Genomic DNA, 7966 nt, shown 5'->3' with positions numbered 1-7966 from the left:
TTCTTGTTGAGAGCAGATCCTGCTTAGCAACGAAGCGAGTTCATGCAGTCATCACAGGTTCTTTCTAGCTCCATCATTAAAAGTGACCTAAAGAGTAGCAAACTTCTGTGTGTCACCAAACCTTGCACACTAATCTACGTCTGGAACCTGGGACTGTACAGGAGAACCATATGTGAGTACACACACACACACACACCCCACAACAGGCACACACATACACACACACACACACACAGGCATAGATACATGCACACACATAAGCATGCATGCATATAAACATGCAAATACAGCACATGCAGATATACACATACACATCATACACAAATACACATACACACATACTCACACACCCATTATATACACATATGGGCCACTTTGGAAAAATGTCCACTAGGCCTAGGACAGGCTGGATATTCAAGGGCTTTAGGGCAGTAGTCAAAAGCCAAAAGCATTCTCTTATGGTTTTGTTTGTATCAGGGATCGAACTCAGGACCTTATGCTTGCCAGGCAGGCCCTTATGCCACTGAGCTATACCCTTAGCCCGAGAGAGATCTCTTAAAGGAGCTCACTCTGGCAAGCTGTGATGATTGTTAACTGGTTATTAAAGTAGAACAATGCAGTGATGTGCAAGGAAAGACAGTGGTGCATGAAACCCAAAAGTTATGACAAAACATATAAGCAGTAGCTGTAAGTTACAATGAAGTTAGAGCTCATGACACAGGTGTACTCGGTACCTCCTCTAACGGTGAGGGCCATGTTTCTTTTCCATGATTCCTTTTCCAAGCTCGTGTAACACAAGCTTGTAAATCATGTCTGCTGTGTGGGTAATAAAGAAAACACGAACATGGGAGACACAGTCTTGAAGAAGTAGGTCTTGCTGCTCAGTGGCTACCCTGGTCACCAGCTAGAAAGAGGGTGGCCAGCAGGGAAAAGTTGGCAGACGTGGAAAAGGTGGCCACCCCAGACAGCCCTGAGACAGTGAGCTGCACACACCACAGGCCTAAGGAGGGACCTGGACGTGGCCTCTTCAGCAGACGCTAGCCAACTGGGTTTCCACCACGCCAGCAAAGCAGATCAGTATCTCAAGAAGCTTCACCCAGGAGACATCACAGGGGTGTGCAGAAAGCTGATTCCCAGGGTCCCACACTTGAACCCGCTGAGCTCTTTGTGCAGAAAAGACGCTCAGCTCGGGGCTTGTGCTAGGGTTCCAGCCCCTGCTGGAGCAGCAGCCAGTGGTCCTGCCTGGAGAGAACTACGGACACCCAGCCCCAGCGTCCTTGTCCTTCTCCAGCTGCCTGGAGAGGTCTGGCCTCTTCTCCTGGGCTCAGCAGTGCTTACGGCGGCCCTAGGACAGCTTGGACACCCTAGGAAGCGCTATGGATGCAACAAGAAATTAGTGTGGGGTAAGGAGGACAGATGGAGAGCTAAGGCTTCAGCGTGTGGGCACTTTTAGAGTGCCGTGAGCGCTCCGCATCTGTGGGATCCAAAAGCCCATGGGAATAAAAATTTCATCCTGAAATAAAATCATTAGAGAAATAGGTGTCCATACCAGAGGTACATAGGCTTTTTTTTCTTGTGACTCTTACCTAAACAATGCAGTGTCATAGCTAGTGTCATGGTTGATACGTTATGGCAACTTGAGTCTAGAGGCTTCACTAAGTAACTCAGCAGTTCACGCGCTGGGGTGCAGAGGGCAGGCCCGTACCCCTCCAGAACGATGTTCGCTGTGTCAGTGTGAGAAGTTTAGGAAGCTAACTCAGTGCCACAGGAGGGGGCCACAGTCCTCATTTTATGAACATCCTGAGTCCGTGCAAGAGGAGGGCACGCAGGGAGATGGTGTGGGTGCTACACTCACCCCAGGGCGGGAAGCCTGCTCACATTGTGAGGCAGGAAAAGAGGCCTCTTCTCTTGTTGCTTTTGCTGTCTTCTGCCTCAATGAACTGCGGCCCCTGTGCCGTGCCACCCTGCAGTGGACTGAAAACTCTATACATTGAACTAAATAAACCTTTGCCCCCTTGATGTTGGGCTTCAGGTATTTTGTCTCAGCAACCTCAGAAAAGTAACCAGGACAGCTATATGCACAGTTTTTACATTGTATTGGGTATTATCAGCAATCTAGGGATGATTTCAAGTATTTGGGAAGACTGTGTGTGGTCTCTGCAAATGCTACACCAGTGTATATGAGGGACTTCGGCTTCCGTGGAGTTAGTGTCCACAGGTGGCCCTGGAATTGGTTCCCGATGGCTACCGGTTACTACTTGTGTAATATGGTTACTTGCTTGTGTAACCAATATATTTTACGTATGCTTTGTCCATTTCTTAAGCTGCTCAAAATGGTGAAGATGGTCCAATATTTTAGGCTTTGAATTTATTTAGTCAGAATTTAAAAAATCAGTGTTTGAGGTGTTCAGGTCATGCACAGTGTTCATGCCTGCAGTCCCAGCTACTTGGGAGACTGAGGCAGGGCGATCACAAGTTCAAAGGCAACCAAGTCTGGGGCTCTATTGCCAAGACAATAAGCAAGGTGTTGACTCAAAACAAAAATTAATGACTAAAAGGCTGAAGTGGTAGCTCAGTGATAAAGCCCTTGTGTGGCTTGTACTCAATCCCCAGCACGGCCAATACCAAAGCGATGCATTCCACGCAGAAGCTGCTTCTGAGCACTTAGACAGGTTGTTTCATGTTTAATAGACCCCGGAGGCTTGTAGTGTCAAGAAGTCACATGACCCAGCAGTACCTAGCCAGGTATGCAGGCTCACTCACACCCACCGGGCAGCAGTAGACAGTGATGGAGAAACTTCGGGTCGGCTACAATGCCCTCATCTCTGACCTAGAGGCCAGAAAGAGCCAGAAGAGGGTGGTACCCTGATTCTGCTTTCCCCCAAAAGTTACACTCACCCCATTCCTAGGCTAGACAGCCCCCCACCCTCTGCTCCACAGCAGCCCAGAGGTCCCAAAAGAGATGTGAGCGGGGGAAGGAAGACACAGACGCCATGCTTTGTAACTGTGCAGTGAGGTTTCAGAACATGGGACATATTGGCCACCTTTGAGAGGGCAAGATAGCCCAATACTGTCCCCTCAGGCTGGACACCTAGGGTCCCTCCCCCTCCTCTTATGACTGGAGAATGCAGACCCAGATTAGGAGCCCACGGTCAGGCACCGGGGCCCCCAAGATCTTGACCCTTTCTGGGGTGAGGGCAGGGTTCATGCAAGCTGTTTCTGACATCATTGTTCAGATGGATAGCACCCTCTGTCACCCAGAGGAAGCCTGGCCTAGCACCCTCTGTCACCCAGAGAAAGTCACGTTCCCAAGTACTAAGGGCTAGGACTTTAGCATAGGAATTTTCAAGGGTCACAGGTCAGCCCACAATGCCCCCTTTGTTCCAAAGGCTCTGTGGTAGTGTGTATGCAGTGTAATGGCTAGCCTTGTAAAGATAGGAAAATGCTCTTCAATATAGTCAGTGAGTCAAGATGCCTCAGGATTCATGTTAATGAGAAATTGTGCAGAGTAGTTTTTATTTGTCAGAGTACAGACAGAAAAGCAGGAAAGACATAAAATAAAGTGTTACTAATGGTAATTTCTGGCAAGTGAGATTTCGACTCATTTTTATTCTTTGTCTTCTGGCTTGTGTCAATTATTTCTTTTGTAATAAGAAAAAAAATGAGCTATAAAGATATTCACTTTTAATAACTATAAAATTACCACTGGACCAAAGAGTGCACATTCTTGCTGTGCTTGGTCTGTTTGGGGACTTGGTATTCTAGCAGACAGCAGTACTTTTGCCAGTGAGTCACTTTCCAGAATCCAGAACTGGTCCACCACTCTTTGCTCCTGGAAGGCTGGGCAGGAGTCTCACTTTTCCCTGGTGAGGCTGTATGAAGCACACTCTGTGGCGTTGAGGGTGAAGCCCTCACGGGGAACAGGAGCAATTTCCTGCCAACGCTTCTGCCTTTGGCAAGCGCCGCTGTCCTGCCTCATCCCAGCCTGCGTGTGTAGACCCTTGCACGCCAGTAGCACAGACATCAAGTCTCAAGAGAATTGTGGCAGACCCAGGGGCACCAGGACGCCCAGAAGGGCCTTTGCACATCCTCCAAACCCACCTCCCAGAGTCAAGTTTCCCAAGGAGAGAGAGGACAGATGCCACAAACGTTGCTGCACTAACAAGCCTGGGTGGCCTCCATCGGGCGGAGCCCACCCAGTGCAGACCACTCAGCCAGCACCAGCTTGTCACCCGTGGGCCAGGCTTCTAGCTGTATGCTGAACCTTGGAGAAGCACCTTGCAGCTCACCCGCACCTGGACCCCACCTCCCCACTGGCCATTTACAACGGAGCAAGCGGCGGGGCCCAGATGCCCAACACCACCTCTCCCTCTCGTGTGGACTCTGTTTCCTTCCCCAGGGAGCTCTCTTAGGGGGTGCTCGGTAAGGTAAATTCTGGTGGCCCAGTGTGTGCTGCCAGCTCCCCTGCCTGGATGTATGTTGTCATCCAACTCTCCCTGGGCGCCCGTCCCCATGTAACCTCAGATCCCCACTTCTGAGTCTGGACTAGTTCAGACCCTGGGCTCCAGGATCCACTGCTTCTGGGACACACCAGCTCGCCATGGGCCGCTCCCCAGAGGCACGGTCCCTGAAGAACTCAGTGGGGCCAGAGTGCACCCAGCCCATGCCAGGAGGCCACCCCCACCCCACCAGAGTTCCATCACTGCCCCTCCAGGGGGCCCTTTCTCCAGGCAGGTCGTTCTGCTAGGTCAGCACATGCCCATGGCAGCCACGTCCTGGGGTCCCAGGGCTACTCTCCTTCTGGGAACTGCCATATTCTCCACTCTACTTCCCAAAACCTTCCGCTCTGTAACTCTCAGGTCTGCAGGAATCAGCTTCCCACTAGAAATGAAATGCCAGAGATAACTAGCTTAGGGGACAAGAAGCTTATTGAGCTCACTATCCTGGGTGTTGTAGGCCCGGCCTGGGCAGAGGCACAGACTGAGGGATCTGGTGAGGGGGCCCGAGGGCAATGTGATGGGCACACAGTGGGGCATACATTCATATCACGCCTGAGAAGCAAAGAGGAAGACTGGGTGCGTGGGGGCCCCTAAGCCCCTCAAAGGCATCTCTCCTGTGACCTACACACTTCCCATGGGGCCCTACCTCCCGAAGCTTCCACCACCTGCGAACAACACCACCCCGGGGACCAAGACTTTACCTCGTGGACCTTGAGAGACACCCGAGCCACATCAGGGCCTTGGCTTCCTCATCTATGCCATGGGAGGATCCTGGGGACTGAACTCTGCAGTCAGTGGCGCAGTGGGGCAAGCTGAGAGCAGTGACTGCCCTGTTCCCTTAGCCCTCAGCATCAGTGGCCCATTTCTTCAGCTTCGTGAGTTTCAAATGCATGTCCCGGGACTCAAGCACCTATGTTACCTGACTCAACTCAACTATTTTACCACATTCCTAAGAAAGCCAAAGCCTGGCATTTCTTAGCTGGGGCCAGCGTGGGACTTGTGTCTTCAAATGATGGCTGCAACTATGATTTTGGACTCCAAGTGTATCCATCCTGGACTCTTCCCTCCTCTCTGGTGTCTTCTGGAACTGCAGAAGCCACCTCCCAGGCCTAGCAGGTAGGGCATGACTAACTTTCCGGGGGCACTTTCTGCCTTCCAAGTCCACACCAGTCCCACACAAGGAGCCACAGCTCTGCACATGGCCATGGTGTCCGCCGCACGGGCCAGAGCTGGCCTCTGCACTTCCTCTTCTGAGACGTGGTGTGAGCTAGCAGGGTGAGATGACACCCATCTCCCACCTGGAACGGCTCCTCCCTCTCCAAGCCCAGCCAAAGCCTGCTGTGACAACCCTCGGTCTGCACAGTGCAGCCGCTGCCCAGGGTGGCAGTGGGCAACAAGAGGAAGAGACACAGGGTGAGGTACAGGAACTAGAAGCCACTTCCTCCTCTGTAAGAGCTGCATCAGGCACAACAGCCTCGTCTCAGAGGCAGACAGAGAAGTGAAAGCTACGGAGCTCCTTGTTTGGGTTTTATTTATAAAAATCACTTAAATTTGATCTAAAGTACTCAGAAGTGTTTGCTCACCCCAGTGAAGTACCCCTGGCCTTGTCAACCCAGGGAACACACAAAGGACCAGAACAGCCCTCACACTGGTGTGAGAGGTGGGGAGATGTCCCCATGGAAGGTTGCGACAAAGAACCAGTAACATGCCTTTATCAAACTGCCACATTCCATTGCAAAAGAAGAGGCCAGACCCCTAAGCACAGGGAGGTACAGCTGGAAACAGGGTCCTTGATTTGGCCCTCTCACCCCAAAAGCCCAATGCCCCAATATCATCCTAAATCTCCCTCTTGGGGTTACACTAAGGACAAAGGATTTGCTGGAACCCAGCCCTGGAGGCTATTCCTCAACATGGTGTCATGGGCAGGGTTTGGAGACAAAGCTCTGGTTCCCATCTCGCCTCTGTTGTTGCCCAGCAAAACCCAGGACAAGCGTCTCAGCCTCTGACACCCGTTTCCTGCTCGACAAAGTAGGAAAGTGACAGGGCTGACTTAGCGACGACACACAGTGGGCACACAGTGGGGTCTCAGGAGTGAGGGCGTGCAAGGAGGACATTGTGGGGGTCATGTGGGGCCACTGTCTCTTGGATGAGTGGCATCTGTGGAAGATGCCACTTCTGCACCCTGGCTCCCAGCCCCTACGCTGGTCACAGAAGGGAGGCCTCCGGACCTTTCCTGTCAGAACCTCCTGGGGACACCCAGAGACTGGAGCTGAAGACTCATGTCACCACAGTCACACATACATACACACACACACACACACACACACACACTCGTGCACACCTTTCCTGGCCTTTGTCTACCCAGACAGAGCATCACATCTGTTCTCTTGTTCACTTCTCAAGTCAGAGAACCAGGGTCCGAGCTTGGCCACAGCTACTCTGGTCCTCTCCCACTGCTGTCCCTGTCACATGGATGCAGGCAACAAGCCCCTACAAAAGGTCTCCCACTGCTCGAAGCATGGCTGTCTGGGAACAATCAGCCAAGTCCTCCCCTTCCGCTGGAAGGAACTGCATGAATCTCAGGCCAGGGACTCGTAGGACTTTCCCATTACAGGGAGACAGAAGGGCTAATCCGAATGGGTTCCAGCGGGGCTGGGTGCAGAGGCCTCCTCCGGCCCGGAAGGGTGATGCTGCTCCACTCCCAGAAGCCTGTGACGGCAGGGCTTCTGGGGACTGCCAGAGCCTGAACCCCGCCTCTCGGAGGGCAGTGAACGAACTCTGCCAACCATGTTAGCCAGCAGCTGGGAACCTGACCAAGAAGGTCTGCTGTTTGCCAAAATATAAGCACGAGGAGGCAAGTCAGGGCCAAGCCCTCCGGCCTTCTCTCGGCTCTTGCACCCCCACCCCAGCAAGTCCACTCTCAGGAGCACTTCTCACGCCCGCAGCCAGGGGGCGCCCCGCGCCGGGCCGCGCAGCCTCTGTGCTCTCAGCAGCCTCTGGGCCTGGGCCTTCAGAGAAGGGTTTGTGGGCATGATGAGTTTACTTTACCAAGTATTCCAAAGTACCAGCCCACCTGGGAAAGCAGGCACCCCTGTGGCTGCGTGTGGACACAGGCAAACACGAAGTCTGGCGGGAGAAGGCAGGGCAGCCGGAGCCCCCGGAGCCGTGAGTTACTGGGCGGGGCACAGGGTCGGGGGTCTTCTCAAACCCTTCTAATTGGCATCTTGCCTTCCTTGTGCAAGAAAGTCTTACAAACGAAACTTGGCTTCTTTGCCCTTTGACCACAGGCTGGTGAAATCCACTCTCTGTACGAGCCCATGTGTGCATGTGAATGCGTGTGATTTCAGTGTGCGTGTCATGTGCTGCGCGAACACACGACTTAATCCCTCTCACACCTGGCCCAATGGCCATCTGCATGCCCAGGGAGGGCCTGGGGACAACTCTGGGGTGCTTTGGGGACCTGAGGA

Source organism: Octodon degus, unplaced genomic scaffold (assembly GCF_000260255.1).
Source record: "Octodon degus isolate 3935 unplaced genomic scaffold, OctDeg1.0 scaffold00002, whole genome shotgun sequence".
Classification (NCBI taxonomy): domain Eukaryota; kingdom Metazoa; phylum Chordata; class Mammalia; order Rodentia; family Octodontidae; genus Octodon; species Octodon degus.
This window is presented reverse-complemented; position numbering follows the sequence as displayed.